Genomic DNA, 17,523 nt, shown 5'->3' on the forward strand with positions numbered 1-17,523 from the left:
TATTCAAACAAAGTTTTATGCAAATCGACTTCGGATGTTTCATCCAAAGTCGATTCGCTCTTCCCTAATCTTAAATAGAGGTATCTAGTCCAATTGGAGTATTATGTAACTACTAAAAAAGAGAAAAAAATTCCAGCTTTCCAATAAAAACTACGGTCTTTATTAAACAAGCGATAAAAACTCCCATAGAAAAAACACTTTTATCTACGCGTTTCGGATTTACATTAGAATCCTTCCTTGCAAGTGCAAGTGTATACAACCCACATTGATATAGTGGACTACCTCCGATCAGAAATGAGGAACAGCATGTTAGATGTTGTCAATATTAGGATAAGATACCAAAAGTGGAGTGGAGTGGAGTCCATATCATGGTGAGTAAAAAATAAATAAAAAATGCTTCTCTTTTCTTTTTCCTTTCTTTTTGAAAAGTAAGAAAAAACACAAGAAACTAAAGATATTCATTCCAAATCAAACATATTGCAAAGTTAAATCATGTTTCCTATTTAGGCCAGTAAGGGCACAACTGCCGAGTTGAAACATTCAAAATGTTTCTCTTCTCTGCAGTTTCCTCTTGTGATTGCCCCCTCGAGCTGGTGCTGTAACCCTTTATATTCCCTGTGCTGTAAGCATGGAAACATCTCCTTCGTGAACCACTGCAAAATGTAAGGTTGCCACCGATACGTTTCTGGTTTTGTAGCATGGAATGTCTGAAATATGTTTTTGTATTCTGTATTTTATTGCATTTGTGGTGTAACCCACATACTGCACAGAACATTCCCTGCATGTGCAATGGGTGCCTGCCCCTAGGGCCCTCTATGACGTGCGTCCCAGGTGTAGGAAATGCCAAGTGGTATATTGTGGCCTAAAATATCTTTTTGTGTGTGTCACGTTGCTCCTACCTGGATACTGCTGGACCCCAGGCTTTGGCTCCAAAGCAATAAATAGGGGGAGTAATTGAGGGATTTGAAAGAACTTGAGTCCAGACCTTGAGATGAAATTCAATGGCTGCTTTACTTGAATAAACGTTTCTCCAAAACTGTTTACAGGCTTTGCCTTGGTTCCAGCAGGCTTTAGCATGAAACTGGCAGGCAAACTCCACTCTGCTATATCTGTTTCTCTCTGATGCTGCTGTACTGACAGCTCCTTCAGTATGCTGCACTTTGCTTTGTAGTCTGACTCTAGGTTATGCCAGGGAACTTTCCTCCTGGCTCCTAAGGCTTCAAGCTTTGGCCTCCATGGCCAGCAGAGCTTAAGGTGTTCTGGCTGGCGTGGGCACGTCTAGCAGAGCACACCTGTCCCCTAGCTGGGGGTAAGCTAGACTGACTAGAACTTCTGCCCCACCCTAGGACTCTCACACCTCTCTCCGATGCTCTTGTCAGGGGGGCTGCCTGGGTGAAAATAAAGGTATGTCCGGGTTCAGCTCTGAACCCAGACAACCCCTTTAATTTCATACTGTTTATGATTTACATTAGAAACAACTGTCTGGGTAGCCATCATTTAGCTGCAACATATGCATCTATTCTGGCCACATTTAAAGCTTAATTTGTGGCGTAACCAAACCGTTTTGGGGGCAGGGCGGTCATGGAAAAGACTAGGGCTAATTTTTTGTTGCAGTTGTAGGGGCCCTGCGTGCTACACACTTTATATCCATGTCCGCAATTGTACTCCAATCATCATCAAATTTTAGTACTGATAGATGATTTCTCACTATAGCACATATTTGGGTATATTCCTTAGGACTCATGCACACAAACGTGTGCTGGCCGGCCCGTGCTGCAACCCACAAATTGCGGTCCGCAATGAGCGGGCACCTACCGTGGGGCAGCCGCATGCGGATCTCAGACCCATTCACTTAAATGGGGTCCGCGATCAGCATCCAACGGTCCGCATGCACTACTTTTTTGTGGTGCAAAGGCACAGCCAGAAACACCACAGAAGCACTACGGAGTGCTTCCGCGGGGTTCCGATCCGTGCTTCCGCACCGCATCTCCGGGTTTGCGGACCTATTCAAGGGATGCGGGGTACACACGGCTGGTGCCCCGTGTATTGCGGACCTGCCCTACTATAGTTGTTAATAAAAGTTACACTATTGTCAAAAACATTTGTCTTTTTCTTTTTGTTAGTAGAATTAGGAAATATTAGTGTCCTGCGATTCAAAGACTGAGCCCAGTCTTTCGCTCTATTGATAGCATGCGGAGAATAGTTCCTCATCGCAACCTGGCAGAGAGTATTTCGCTCTCCAGGTAACTGTCTGAGCAATTTCGTGTTTTTTTTTACTTTTCAAAAATAAAGGAAAAGAGAAAGGGAGGAGAGAGAAAAAAATAATATTTTTATTTTTTTTAATTTAATTTACTGATTATGATATGGACTTCACTCAACTTTTTGCATCTTATCCTGATATTGACAACTCCTAACATGCTGTTCCTCATTTCTGATTGGAGGTAGTCTGCTATATCAATACACTTTCACTTGTCATAAGTAAGGATTCTAATGTTCTAATCCAAAACACGTAAATAAAGTGTTTTTTCTATGGGAGTTTTTATCGCTTGTTTAATAAAGACCATTGTTTTTATTGGGAAGCTGGAATTTATTCCTCTTTTTTGGATTCACCTTTGGTGCTGTGTTCCAAGCACCTCCATGCCTTCCAAATGATGAGCGGGTGAGCGCTGTGCCTATCTTGTATATTATGTAACTACTGTATTGTTCCTCCAAGAAGTTATCAGAGTTAGATTATGGCACCAATCAAATATTGGCCATCCCAGTATCTGGCCACTTTCACCAGTCTAAATCTCTGATGCCATCATCCATCACGCTGGCCAAGAAATCTGGGAGGAAATGTCAACCAACTATAAGGCTACATTCACACGTCAGTATTTTCCTATATCCCGAAAATTTTCCTATATCCCGAAAATGTTTCCGTATGTCATCCGTTTTTTGCGGATCCGCAAAAAACGGAAACATGTATAAAGTTCAATAATCAAATAAAGTTGTTTGGATTTCTTTGAAAAAAATAAAATAAAATAAAAATTTGTTATGTGTTTCCAGGAACGGATTCCGCATAAAACGGATGACATACGGAATGACATCCGAATGTCTTCCGTTTTTTGCGAATCCATTGACTTTGTATTGTACCAGGATCCGAATTTTGCGGACAAGAATAGGACATGTTTTATATTTAAACGGACATGCGGAACGGAACAACGGAAACGGACAGCACACATTGTGCTGTCCGATTTTTTCCAGGACCCATTGAAAATGAATGGGTCCAGATCTGGTCCTGATCTGTTCCGCAAAAAACGGAACAGATCAGGAAAGAAAAAACGGACGTGTGAATGGACCCTTAAGGCTACTTTCACACCAGCGTTCGGTGCGGATCCGTCTTGTATCTGCACAGACGGATCCGCACCGATAATGCAAACGCTTGTATCTGTTCAGAACGGATCCGTTTGCATTATTATTATTTTTTAAAAGTCTAAGTCAAAACGGATCCGTCCTGACTTACATTGAAATTCAATGGGGGACGGATCAGTTTTCTATTGTGCCATATTGTGTCAGTGAAAACGGATCCGTCCCCATTGACTTACATTGTGTGTCACACAAGGCGAGCTGTCCATCACCCTCTACGGGTGCAGTATGCAGGACTGACAGACTGTCTTCCGGATCACCTACAGTGTGTGATGTCCTAACCTCTACTATATAGGGTTTCTCTTTGAGTCCTGGCAGAACTGAAGCATTTTTTCCTGAAAAAGTCCTAATAAACTATAAATCTCCTAGATTAGTGTTTTCCCCCTCTATCCTATGCTATCCTCAGATAGAAGAGCATAAGAAACTCTACTGTGCTGAGTTGAAACACCACAGGACCATAGAGTGATCTGAGCTTGGTTCATTTAAGCTATGGAGTTTCTAGGAAAGAGCAGTAAGCACCATTCAGAACATTCATATGGCAGGAACAATGGTGGTGCTCAACGTAAAGTCAATATATAGATGAAAGCATAATGGAAAACACATTATAAATCTTTATTATTTCTGTTTTCCATTATTCTTTGCTAAGGACAGGAGGCAGGAGTTAATGCGCATAGTAGACGGCCTACATCTGTTTTGTATGTTTCTCAAGAAGGTTCTAGGTGACATAACCCTATAATGTGGCTTCATTATGGCCTTAGTCTCTTACTTAGGTGGCCTAACTGATGGCTACAAGACATTATTTCTACAGCAACAGTAAGGTGACCATTTTACCATTTACACCGCCCAAATTATACATGCAAATCCATGTTTTTCCAACTTTGAAGACTGAAGATAGTCTTGAACTTTGTTGCAGTGCACAGTCATTTAACATCACATTACTCATGCCAACAGACTATGAAAAAATTCATAGCTGATCAGATCCGACACAAGCCGGTTTGAGGTGGATATCGAGGCAAAGCCGTCCATATGTATTTAGTCACTACTCCCATTACAAATATGATTTAACACATGGCACAAGGTTGTAAACACAAAGCACAATAGCTATGACGGTTGATAAGAAGTAGGGAGCACACATTGTCCTACAGACTAACCTATTTCATTTTGTACAATTTGTGTGTCTGTATGATCATACCCTGTCATTTTGCTAGGTGACGGCTTTGTTAGTAGAGTGACAAGAATTTTTTAATGTCCATGGTAACACCTAATTGCGTTTATTATATAGGAAAGGATCAGATAACTTTGACCTGCCCTACTCCCATCAAGACTTGCAGTGATATCAATGGGGTCATCCACATGCTGATGGAAGTTTTTGTTGAAATCATCATAAACTGGTATATCAGTGGCCCATGACAGCCGCTGCTCTACTATCCCGGGCAGGCACAGGCACCGCTCTACTCACCCCTTCGTGTCTATTTCGGTGACTCAGACCCGCTGGCATCCCACAGCTCCTTGCCGTGGGTCTGACCACCAGAATCATCAGAACTGTCGTCCATGGCAGGCCACGGCCTGTTCTTGCCAGCAAGGTCTTATCCACTTGACCGTAAGGTTCGCGCAAGCTCCTTCAGCTCATACAGGGCCAGCACACATCCCAATTTTCACCAGTCAATGGCTGGCAACCTACAGCCAGTTCAGGCACCCTCCCCAGTGGGAGGGTGTCTGATCAATAGGTTATCTTACTTGCTAGTTCCTGAAAAGGTGTGCTATATCTGTTTGTCTGTCCGTGTACTGACTTCTGCTCATTTCCTAGATATTGACCCTCCGCTGCCTGACCTGTGACTAACCTCCATTTTGATCCTTCACTGCCTGCCCTTTCCTTGGACTGTTTATTAGATTGCTTGTACTGTGCCTGCCCTGACCTCATCCTGTCCATGACTACAGTTCTGCCTGACCCCCTGGTACTCTGCACCGGTGTCTCTGACCCTCACGGGTCAGCTGTCAACCACACGAAGACTACTCCAGGAGGTAGAAGCCTGGTGGTTCCCCTGCAACAAAATCCTGACAGGGTGAATAGCAGTGGACTTGCCAGGATAACACCGTTAGATTTAGTCCAAAGCCAAATCTGTTGTTTGACTCAATTTTTCCACACCCACTGCCATAACACAAACCCTACCCAGGGTCCTACTGAGGCCATGGGGTTCTGCAAGGACTTTGAAGCCTGTGCTCTGGAGGAGGCATGGAGGAAGGTTTGAAAAAGAGTTTTCCCAGACATTTACAGAATGGCTACAAGGCAATTAGTATTATCAATAGGCTTCTCGTTGATAGGACCTCCACAGTGGTCGTTCCTCTGCTGGTTTCATACAATGCAGGTCATAGGTTTTATGACATAAGCCAAATGTTTAGTCAATGTTTTTATGTTTGGACTGGTCCAAAATAATATATAGCAAATTGCAATACTATGACATGTTGAGCTGCACCACATGGACTTCATCACGAAACCAATTTCCAAGATGATCAGGGCAACATCCTATCCCGGTTTTCTCATCTCCCTATTTGCAGAATGACTATTTTCACTTATAGTGATTGCTCTCCTTAAGCTGTGCCGCAGTCTGGAAAATACACAGTTAAATGCCAAACCTCATGAGGACTCCACCTTGTTGGTCTACATTCAAAATCTGCAGAATTTTTCTTATCATGTAAAGTTTTACTTTCGAACGCTTGCATTCTTAGGTTGCTGAGCAGGAGCTTAATCATTTCCTAAAGTCACCCCTAAAAACATCTAAACGTGCACACAAATGGCTACTAATCCATACAGGCAGAAATCCATAGGAATCCCTTTTCCCTGGAATGAAGGGCGGAAATTCATGAGAATACATGATATGCTTCATATATTCCCTGCATTGGGAAGAGTAATGATCTACAGAAGGGGCAGCTAAGGTGGCATGGTGATGGTCAGGAACGCTGACTATTGAATGTAGGGTGATGACCATTGGCATGTCACAGGGCAGCATACCAGTGACGTAAACTGATTGTAAAATGAAGATTTAAGATGACATCTGCCTATAATGAGATGAATGCTCTAGGCAGCAGGATCACTGAATTATACAGGGAGGACTGGAAAATGCTAACAAGTAGTTTGATTTATTTAATCCCGATTGCCAAGTCATGATTTAATGTGTGTGTGTCATTCAGCAAAGAAATGTCTGAACAGCTCATGTAATGTATGATAGAGGAAAATGATGATATACCACTGCAGATCGAAACATTATGCCGGCCGGAGCCCCCTTCACCTTTCCATCCAGGATCCACCCTGACCCCTTACTACATGCCACTCATGGTCTCCTACTGTGCTGTGAGCACATTTGGTGTAACCCTAGATCTAGGTAACATAAACCAATTACTATAGACAGGCATCTAGTCAGACGATAGGAATTTATTCTTTCCTGTCCTTTTTATTTCCCTTTTTGATTTGTGTTATTTTCTTTTTTTGCTTTTTTCATTTCCATTCCCTTTCTCGTTCTTTTCCCATTCTCATTCCCCTTCCCTTCCTTTTCCCTCTCTTGTCTCTATGTATTTCCATGTTGTCCTTTACTTCCATTACCTTTCTCATCCCTTTATCTTTCCCTTTCCTTCCTGTTCTCCTTCCTTTTCCTTTATATTTTATTTGCTTTTTCATTTCATTTTCATTCCCTTTTCATTCCATATTTTCTGTTTCTTCCTGTCCACTGTCTTTTCCCTGTGTCTGTTATATCCTCTTCCACTTCTTTCTCATTTTGTTTCCTTCCTATATCCCTTTTATATTTCCTTTCTTTCATTTCATTTTTTTATTCTGTTTTCATTCTTTTTCTGTTCCATGTATTTCTCCTTTACCTTTTGGTCACTTTCACAGTCAGTGTTTGGTCAGCGATTTCCATCAGTGATTTTGAGCCAAAACCAGAAGTGGGGCTTTCACAGAATTAGGCCTCATGCACACGACCATTGTTCGGGTCCGCATCCGAGCAGCAGTTTTTGCGGCTCAGGTACCGATCAATTCAATTTAATTGGGCTGCAAAAGATGCGGACAGCACTCTGTGAGCTGTCCGCATCCGTTGCTCCGTTCCGCGGCCCCGCAAAAAAACATATAACATGTCCTATTCTTGTCCATTTTGCGGACAATAATAGGCATGTCTACAATGGGCCGCTCATTCCGTTCCGCAAATTGCGGAGGGCACACGGGCGACTTCCGCTTTTTGCAGATCCACGGTTTGCAGACCGCAAAAAAAAAAAAAGGAACGGTCGTGTGCATGAGGCCTTAATGACACATGATGTAATGCACAGATTCTGTGTTTTTGACCCACACCTGGCTTTGGCTCACAATCACTGATCAAACATTGACTGTGTGAAAGTGGCCTTAAATTGTATTTCCTGCTTCATTTAATTTATTTCCAGTTCAATTTCCTTTCATATTTCCTCTTCTGTTTCATTCCTTTTTTATTCCCTTATTTTCTTTTTCTTTCTGTTCCTTGTATTTACTTAAAACCTTGGGATTTTGTTTTTTCTTTCCTTTCTCTATTCCTTTCCTATTCTTATTATCTTCTTTCATTCTTTCTCTGTCTTTTCACTAAACTTTTAGATTTTATTTCCCCTTTCATTCCTTTCTTTTTCAGATTTATTTTTTTCTCTATCGTTTTATGTTTCCTATTTCATTTCTTTCTCATTCCTTTTCTGTTCCTTTCTGTTTCCTCCTTTCCCTTTATATATTATTTTCTTTTCTCAATTTCCTTTCTTAATTATTCTCTTTCCTATTCCCCCTTTTCTCCATGCATATTCATTTTATTTACTTTTTCTTTCAATTTATTTTCTCTTTTCATTCCCTTTGCTTTCCCTGTCCCCTCTTTATCTGTTCCATCTCCTTTCTCCTTTCCATGACATTTTGTTCTCCCTTTGATTAAATTTCATTTTGCATTTCACTTCCATTTCTTTTTTCATTCCCATTCATTTCCATGTTCTTTTCTATTTCATTTCCTTTTCTATTCATTTACTTCTCCTTTCACTTCCTATTCTATAACCTTCCATCCTGAATTCTGCAAATATATTGCTATCATAATCTAACACTAATACAATCTCCATTCATAGAGTAGGATAATGAATTGAGTTCTAGGTAATGACTTGCCATGTAACCATGCACAGTATATCACCATATTAGTGCACTGGTAAGTGTCTTGGTTTTACCTTTGCTCCCCATGTGCCTGTTAAAAAATTCACCCAATATATTCAACTTGTGGCATTTTTAAGTGCAGCACCTGCTGACCAGAAGCACAATGCAGTCCCTAGCATCCAGTGGGCATATATGAGTAGTTAGGTAGGTCAGTAAGCAACATTTCCTAGTGTATAGAAGTAAAATGAGCTTATCTGATGTCCAGTGAGGAGGTAGGTATGCATCAGGTATAATCTTTTGCCCGACAATGGTGTATGACAGTAGCTGATCTCTTGCCTAAAGTTGAGAGTGCAGCATGCCAGTCCGCAGGGGTAGAACACGTGAGGTTCACGGTGGGCAGGAATGAACATACGGCTCATCAGTTACTCACGGTTTAGCAGACGCCTCCCTGGGCCAGTGTCACCACCAGACATCTGAGAAGCTCTGATATATGCCTTTCAGAACCTCCTCCTTGAGCTTCCTTTGTTTTGCTTTCAGTTCCTCATCTCGTTATCCTCTCTCAGCTGTCATGTAGTTGTACTGATTGCATACCTTTAAATCCCTCCCCGAGCCGGTGGTCGTGTCCCCTCACTATTATAGGGTGTTCAGGTGTTATACAGTCGAGGTACGAGGATATGCGATCATCTACCATTGGGATTTTCGCATAGGCTGAGCAGTCAGGGAGAGTGCCAGGTCTGATGCAGGGGTCTCCCTTTTTGTTCCTTAGTTTTGGATCCAGTGAGTCGTATATTCATTTTGTGTTGTTTTGTTTCCTGTACACCTTCCGTGACATTATAAACCGCCAAAACCGTCTCAAGCATGGATCCGGTTTCACTTTTGACTGAACGCTTCCAGGGTCTTTCATTGGAGGTAGCAGATCTCCGTAAGACATTTTCTCAGTTTCAAGTGACCGGTTCAGCTTGCGTTCATGGAGTTTGTTCTGAGCCTAAGATCTCGCTCCCAGATACGTTCTCCGGGGGTAGTGAGAATTTTGTGCATTTTAGAGAGGCTTGCAAACTCCATTTTCGCCTTCTTCCCCATTCCTCTGGTGATGAGGAACGGAGGGTGGGGGTCATTATATCGCTGCTCAGGGGTAACGCTCAGTCGTGGGCCTTTTCGCTGCCATTGGGGGCATGGCCCCTCCGTTCAGTGGATGAATTCTTTTTAGCCCTGGGTCAGATATATAATGATCCGGATCGTATTGCTTTGGCTGAGTCTAGACTACGTCTGTTATGCCAGGGTAAACAACTCGCAGAGATATACTGCTCAGAATTTCGGAGATGGGCAGCTGATACTGGTTGAAATAATGCTGCACTCCGAAGTCAATTTTGCGATGGTCTTTCAGAGGGATTGAAAGATGCATTTGCCTTTCATGAGAGGCCTACCTCCTTGGACTCTGCCATGTCTCGGGCCGTTCGTATTGACAGGCGTCTTAGAGAGAGAGGAGAGATCTCTCCTTCCTGTCATACTCAATCCCAGGACAGTGCAGTGGTCTCATTCAGTGCGCAGGGGTCTCAGTCGCTGTCAACCCCTTCTGAGCAGGAGCCCATGCAGCTAGGGTTGATTGCCTCTGACAATAGAAGATTCAGCCCGCATGGGAAGGTTTGTTTTTGTTGTGGAGGTATAAATCATTTGGCAAATGTTTGTCCCTCTAGGAGATTCAGGAAGTTTTTTGGGAGTAATAAAGAAACAAAAAGGAAAAAATCCTTTAAAAATTTTCCATCTGTTAACATTGGCAGGGTTGAGGCGGAAATTGAAGGTTTTCCGTTTGCTTGTAGTTCCCGTTTTGTCCTGCCTGCCAGGGTGGCGCTAGAGAACAAGAACATTTTTTGTGAGATTTTTGTAGATAGTGGAGCAGCTGTCAATCTCATTGCTAATCAATTTGCGATAACTCATGGTTTCCAGGTATGCACTTTGGGAAAGGATATTCCTGTTTTTGCTATTGATTCCGCTCCACTTTCTCAGAAATCATTAAAGGGCATAGTTCACAATATCCGTTTAATTGTGAGTGATGCTCATGTTGAGGATGTGTCATGTTTCACCCTTAGCGGATTGCCTACTCCTCTAGTGTTGGGGCTACCCTGGCTCACTAAACATAACCCCACCATTGATTGGCAAGCGAGGCAAATAAATGGTTGAAGTGACTTTTGCAGAGAGAATTGCCTCACGACATCTGTTTCTGAGGTTTCTACTAAGACTGTACCATCTTTTCTCTCTGAATTTTCGGATATCTTCTCTGAGAGTGGAGTTCAGGATTTGCCCCCGCACAGGGAGTACAATTGCCCTATTAATCTCATCCCAGGCGCCAAGCTGCCTAAATCTCGTTTATACAATCTCTCCCAACCTGAAAGGGTCGCTATGCGTGCTTATATCTCTGAGAGTCTGAGAAAAGGACACATACGACCCTCGAAGTCACCTGTTGCCGCTGCTTTTTTCTTTGTTAAGAAAACAGATGGTTCTTTAAGACCTTGTCTGGATTTCAGGGAGCTGAACAGTATCACAATTCGTGACCCTTATCCGCTTCCTCTGATCCCGGACCTGTTTAATCAGATTGTTGGGGCCAAAGTTTTTTCCAAATTAGATCTAAGAGGGGCATACAACCTGGTCAGGGTCAGAGAAGGAGACGAATGGAAGACGGCCTTCAATACCCCTGAGGGCCATTTTGAGAATTTGGTTATGCCTTTTGGTTTGATGAATGCTCCAGCCGTTTTTCAGCATTTTGTGAACAGCATTTTTTATCATTTAATGGGGAAATTTGTATTAGTGTATTTGGATGACATTTTGATTTTTTTCTCCTGATTTCAAAACTCATAAGGAACACTTACGTCAGGTCTTGCTCATTCTGCGGGAGAATAAATTGTACGCGAAACTGGAAAAATGTGTGTTTGCGGTTCCAGAAATTCAATTTCGGGGGTTTCTTTTCTCCGCTTCTGGTTTTCGCATGGACCCCGAGAAGGTCCGCGCTGTGCTTGAGTGGGAGCTTCCTGAGAACCAGAAGGCGCTGATGCGTTTTTTGGGCTTTGCCAATTATTACAGGAAGTTTATTTTGAATTATTCCTCTGTTGTTAAACCACTCACTGATATGACTAGAAAGGGGGTAGATTTTTCTTCCTGGTCGGTAGAGGCGCATAAGGCCTTTTCTAATATCAAGGAGAGTTTTGCTTCCGCTCCCATCTTGGTACAACCTGATATTTCTCTACCCTTCATAGTTGAGGTTGATGCTTCTGAGGTGGGTGCAGTCTTGTCTCAAGGTTCCTCTCCTGCCAAATGGCGACCGTGTGCCTTTTTCTCGAAGAAACTCTCCTACGCAGAGAGAAATTACGATGTGGGAGATAGGGAGTTGTTGGCCATCAAGTTGGCTTTTGAGGAATGGCACCATTGGCTAGAGGCAGCCAGACACCCTATTACCGTGTTTACTGACCATAAAAATCTAGCCTACTTGGAGTCGGCCAAGCGTCTGAACCCGAGACAGGCCAGATGGTCTTTGTTCTTTTCAAGGTTTAATTTTGTTGTCACGTTCCGCCCTGGGGTTAAGAATGTGAAGGCAGATGCCCTGTCACGTTGTTTTCCGGGAGGTGGGAATTTTGAAGACCCGGGTCCCATTTTGGCTGAAGGTGTGGTGGTCTCTGCTCTTTTTCCTGAATTGGAGGCAGAGGTCCAGGTAGCTCAGTCAGAGGCTCCTGATCTTTGTCCTCCTGGGAGGTTGTTTGTGCCTCTCGCTTTGAGACACAAGATTTTTAAGGAACACCACAATACGGTCCTTGCTGGGCACCCGGGGGCAAGAGCCACAGTGGATCTCATCGCTCGGAGATTCTGGTGGCCGGCGCTTCGTAAGTCGGTTGAGGGTTTTGTGGCAGCCTGCGAGACCTGCGCTCGTGCCAAAGTCCCTCATTCACGGCCATCAGGTCCTCTCCTTCCCTTACCCATTCCTTCCCGTCCTTGGACACATCTGTCCATGGACTTCATTACGGACCTGCCTCGTTCCTCGGGGGAAGACTGTGATTCTGGTGGTGGTGGACCGTTTTAGCAAAATGGTGCATTTCATCCCTTTTCCTGGCTTGCCCAATGCTAAGACGCTGGCGCAGGCATTTATTGATCACATTGTCAAATTGCATGGTATTCCTTCAGACATAGTCTCTGATAGGGGCACGCAGTTTGTTACCAGATTCTGGAAGGCTTTCTGTTCTCGCTTGGGGGTTCGGTTGTCATTCTCTTCTGCTTTCCACCCGCAGTCGAATGGCCAGACAGAGTGCGTCAATCAGAATCTGGAGACATATCTGAGCTGTTTTGTGGCGGAGAATCAGGAGGATTGGTGTTCTTTTTTGTCCCTTGCTGAGTTTGCTTTAAATAACCGTTGTCAGGAGTCCTCTGATAAGTCACCATTTTTTGGTGCATATGGGTTTCATCCACAGTTTGGGACATTCTCGGGAGAGGGGTCTTCTGGTTTACCTGATGAGGACAGATTCTCCTCGTCTTTGTCATCTATTTGGCAAAAGATTCAGGATAATCTAAAGAGCATGAGTGAGAGATATAAGCGTGTGGCAGATAAGAGATGTGTGCCTGGTCTGGACCTGAATGTTGGTGATCTGGTGTGGTTGTCTACTAAGAATATCAAATTGAAGGTTCCCTCCTGGAAGTTGGGTCCTAAGTTTATTGGGCCTTACAAAATCTTGTCTGTCATCAATCCTGTTGCCTACCGTCTTGATCTTCCTCAGACTTGGAAGATCCATAATGTTTTTCATAAGTCCTTATTAAAACCTTAAACCTTATGTCCAACCCATTGTACCCTCGTCTTTGCCTCCTCCTCCGATTATGGTTGATGGTAATCTTGAATTTCAGGTCTCTAGGATTGTGGATTCTCGTGTTGTCCGCGGTTCTCTCCAGTACCTCCTTCATTGGGAGGGTTATGATCCTGAGGAGAGGATGTGGGTCCCAGTGACGGACATTAAGGCCACTCGTCTCATCAGGGCTTTCCATAGGTCCCATCCTGAGAAGGTGGGCTCTGAGTGTCTGGAGTCCACTCGTAGAAGGAGGGGTACTGTCACCACCAGACATCTGAGAAGCTCTGACAGATGCCTTTCAGAACCTCCTCCTTGAGCTTCCTTTGTTTTGCTTTCAGTTCCTCATCTCGTTAGCCTCTCTCAGCTGTCATGTAGTTGTACTGATTGCATACCTTTAAATCCCTCCCCATAGTGCATCAGTTTGCGGTTTATATTACTTCCTGGAGTGTGTGTGCATGCTGATCCTACTTCCCAGTCTTCTACAAGATAAGTGTTGTGCATTCATTTGTGTTTTTCTGTTTGCTGGATCCCAGGTGACCCTGACTCCCTCCGTATCTAGTGTAGAGAGTCGGTGGTCGTGTCCCCTCACTATTATAGGGTGTTCAGGTGTTATACAGTCGAGGTACGAGGATATGCGATCATCTACCATTGGGATTTTCGCATAGGCTGAGCAGTCAGGGAGAGTGCCAGGTCTGATGCAGGGGTCTCCCTTTTTGTTCCTTAGTTTTGGATCCAGTGAGTCGTATATTCATTTTGTGTTGTCTTGTTTCCTGTACACCTTCCGTGGCAGCCAGCAGTGCAGTGAAGGGGAGAACAGCACTGGATTCTCCGGGGCACACTCAGTTACAGGGGACACCGGCCAGGTGATGATTGAGGTGCCCTTGATGGTAAATGGGTGCTGAGTGCTTGTGCGGCTGGGCCCCTGACTTATGTATTGTCATGACGCCAGCACCTTGATGGTGCAAAATGTTGAGAGTGGTAGTAGTATGAAGTTAGAAGAATGAGGCAGGTTTAAATCCAACTGTAAACTTTACTATAACCACGTTCTTGATAACAGTTTATATCCAGCAATAAAACAGTCTGTGGTATACATGCAAGTTGGATGTAATGAATCCCAGTAACAGGCTGTGCTGGTAGTAATGTGTCAGGCTAGGGTATTTACTTAGGTACTCACTGATATTCAGCTCCTTGCCTTGCTTTAGTCTCAGTTGAAGTAGCTCCAGTCTTGATCTTCTACACAAGTGATACAACAGAACCCTTAGCTGTCCTTAGAATAACAGTGAGGCTGCCAGAAGCTAATAAGTCCTTTATCTAGATACAAAGGCACCTAGAGCCTATAATAATGGCTTTTTCCCTCCTTTGACTTTATCCAATAATAAACTTGACCAGAAATTCACTTATTACTCCTGAAGAGTGAATAGTAGAATGTAGACTTTCCTCTGCCTGTCTTCCTGGCTTTGATACTAAGTTGTGCGATGGCTCCTCTGGGCCGTGGAGCCCCAGAGAGGGCTGAGAGAAGAGGGGACCTCTCCTTCCCCCTTAGCTCCTCACTCCATCTCCTTCTCCTTCACAACTCCCAACTCTAAACCCCCTAACTAGACCTGAACTGCACTATATATACTGTGCTGCTACCCCCGCCTAGTGGTGAGATGTATGTGGTGCACCTGACAGCCTGGTAAAAAATCCCATGATCACACAGTATGGCATGAAATTACAGAAGGCAACAAAAAGCTTTTGCAATTCCCACATAAGTTAGTGGGACGCTGCATACCCCCTTTGTTTAATATGTGTCGCCCTCGACACATTCTGGATGAAGTCTCCTGAAAGGTACAAAAGAGGAAAGCATGCAAAATAAGCATACAGATATGAATAACAAAGAGCATGAAAATTCACATTTTAAAAATACACTTTATGGAAAGACATAATAACTTATGTGGGTCACAACTCAACATGGGATGTGGGACGGCGTTTTCTTCTGATCTTGCCGGTGACACAAATGAGTGTTGATCTCACAAACATAAGATAAAGTCCATGGCAAAGTCCAAGTAAGTCTTTAGTATATAAAACCTTTAAGTGCAGCAGAATAAGAAAAGTGCAAAAAGTCTATTGAATTTGCAAACATAGGAATTGCACATAAACAAGTCACAGAAGAATGTCTTTCTGGGTAACATGACTTTGAACATATGATAGTCCTGTTGCATAAGCCTCATGAACCTGAAGAGGGAATAGAAAGGTAAAAACTTTGTGGTAAAACAGGCACTCTATCACTCGGAGTTGTTAGTAGAAAATTCATATTTTATTACCAGTTGAAATTCCCCAAAAATATACAGTAAGTTAAAAAAAACTAACAATATACAATATGTTAAAACAGACACCTCCCGGTAAGGGCTGTGTCTGTAGGGATAGAGACAGCAAATTGATTCATTTAGTTGTTGCAGATAATATCCTCAGTGGACAGAAAATAAAAAATAAAAAGGGATAAACAATTGAAAAAAATAAAAAAGCAAAAATTTGATAAAATTGCAGGATACAAAAGACAACCATAATGGGTTCACAGTCCTGCAAACTCCTGGGATCATAAGATATTGAGACAACTATAGGCTGAGTTGTTGTATTATGTCCCAATGGTGTCCTCCTTTATATGAAAGTTATATCAAGCCACTTATCTGTCTGGTACTGGGGATAAGATGAAGATACATCAGATTGTAGGATACCAAGGGCAATGTGGAGTTAATTAATCAGCCCCGGGCGTGGAGGGGGGAGAAGAGAGGAAAACATATTTTATTTTTTTCTCCCCCTACAGGGGGGGGGGGGGGGGTCAGGCAGTGGTGAAGAGTGGGAAGGCAATAGGAAAATTGTATATATGCTGTTTTATAATGTAAAACAAATTAAAATGGTTGTTGAAGACTGTATAAAATTTTGTAAAAACAATAAAGATTAATTATATAAAAAAAATAATAATATTTATCTGCCAAATCTCTTATGGCCCAATGTGTCTTATTTCGATAGTATTAGCAGTATTAGTGGTTTCACATAGTCCATTGGTTAGTACTGTTTAGTACAACATGCAGTTGTGTAGATATTCCTCCTTGTCCACCAAGGTTAAACTTTTTAGGAATGATTAATTGGTTTGGTTTTACCGTGTACTCGGCGTCTCTTTCAGCAGATGCTCCACTCACTGAAAAAAGCCGAAGGCTTGTCTCACAGTCTGCGAGTCTCTTCCGAGTGGCAGGTCACGCGTAGTCCGGCGGGTCACGTGCCGTCCCACGTCACAGGTTTGTGTGCCAGGGTTCAAATGTTTCAGCGAGCTGTTGCCGGCTTGTAGCTACTTGGTCACAGTTTTTACATTAAATGCCAAAGTTTCTCAGGATAACGCAATTGGCCATACGCGTTTCGAAGCTGCCTGCTTCTTCATCAGTGGCTAGGCAGCTTCGAAACGCGTTGACTGATACTCAATAAAAGAATATTTATCTATCCTGAAGATTCCTCTATATGCCAGCAGCACCTAAAAAGTGGTCTCACATCTTTTACATTTTATCCTGCCAAAATTACGTAGGGTACACAGCGCTGGTCTCCAGAGGGGCTATGTAATTTACCTGGTGGCTGGTGGTTAATCCCATGGCTGGCTCAAGTCGCCCACACCAGATAACATGACTCAGTCTACATAGAAACATAGAATGTGTCGGCAGATAAGAACCATTTGGCCCATCTAGTCTGCCCAATAAGGTCAGGGTCTGAGAGTGGAAGGCTTCATTAAGTGCCAAAATGTCCAAACCATTCGATGATTGGTACAGAGACTGCAGACTACAATGCAGCAGTCTCAGCCGATCGACACACAGGGCACCAGTACCATCTTACTGATAGTCTCTCTTTGCTATAGTGAGCAGTACACATACATAAGTCACTACAGTTTCCATATATAGCAGTGGTGCCCACTGTTAGTGAACTTTTTGTTGAAACATGACCCTATGAGGCTTTATTCTATGCATCACCCACTCATTTTTATACATGTAAACCCATAAGCTGTATACTTCCCCATCGGGCAGCTGCTATTGATATGGCATCATCTGACCTTTATTCTCAGTGAGCTGAGAGGAATCACAAAAACGTCCTGCTCAGCTTCCATCCCTAACACGCATCACTTGGCCCTATCATTAATTGCAC

This window comes from Bufo gargarizans, chromosome 8, assembly GCF_014858855.1.
Source record: "Bufo gargarizans isolate SCDJY-AF-19 chromosome 8, ASM1485885v1, whole genome shotgun sequence".
In the NCBI taxonomy this organism is placed as follows: domain Eukaryota; kingdom Metazoa; phylum Chordata; class Amphibia; order Anura; family Bufonidae; genus Bufo; species Bufo gargarizans.